Below are 738 nucleotides of genomic sequence, written 5' to 3'. Positions count from 1 at the left end.
GCTGCAAACAGGCGTTGAAATACTTCATTGGGGACATGTTGAAAATGTGTGCCCCGACGGGGGCTCGAACCCGAGAAAAGCGGGTAAGTGCGCCTGCAGGGACTTATCCCTTGTACGCTCCCCGTGAGGCCCACATTCCCAACATATCCATACCACTACAGTCGTAGTGCGCCTAATAAATGTTTGCCCATCATACTCATTACTCGTGGCAGATTAATCTAGCAAGTCCCGTACGAGTTCGGGCATGGCGTGTGCGTTCGCACAAGAAGGTCAATGGCCAGGAAGCCATATTTTAACTATATATGACGGTAGTATCTGTTCCGGCAGGCGCACTGTTCTCTGTGCCCTCGGTGGCTCAGCTGGATAGAGCGTCTGCCATGCAAGCAGGAGATCCCGGGTTCGGGTCCCGGTCGGGGCACACATTTTCAACATGTTCCCAATGAAGTATATCAACGCCTGTTTGCAGCTAGGGTATCCATTTAATTATCATTTCATTCTAGCAAAGCTGCATGGTCATCGACGGTAGCTGTTCTTTCTGGAACAGATAGTACCGTCATATATAGTTAAAATAGTTTTTCATTACGGCGGGTTCTTCTCATGAAATTTCAATCACCAATTTTCTCCTCCGATTGCGAAAACATTCTGTTGGCACCCACCTACATAGGGAGAAATGATTATCACGATAAAATAAAAGAAATCCGGGCTTGCACAGAAAAATTTAAGTGCTCGTTTTTCCCG

At 47.3% G+C, this 738-nt stretch overlaps 1 non-coding gene across 1 annotated transcript; it reads left to right on the top strand.

Moving 5' to 3' along the window:
* The first annotated feature begins 343 nt into the window (after positions 1-343).
* On the top strand, positions 344-418 carry Trnaa-ugc (transfer RNA alanine (anticodon UGC)). The gene has a single exon. It is a non-coding gene; the product is annotated as a tRNA-Ala (tRNA).
* The last annotated feature ends 320 nt before the right edge of the window (positions 419-738 follow it).

Source organism: Schistocerca cancellata, chromosome 6 (assembly GCF_023864275.1).
Source record: "Schistocerca cancellata isolate TAMUIC-IGC-003103 chromosome 6, iqSchCanc2.1, whole genome shotgun sequence".
Taxonomy (NCBI): Eukaryota; Metazoa; Arthropoda; class Insecta; order Orthoptera; family Acrididae; genus Schistocerca; species Schistocerca cancellata.
This window is presented reverse-complemented; position numbering and strand designations above follow the sequence as displayed.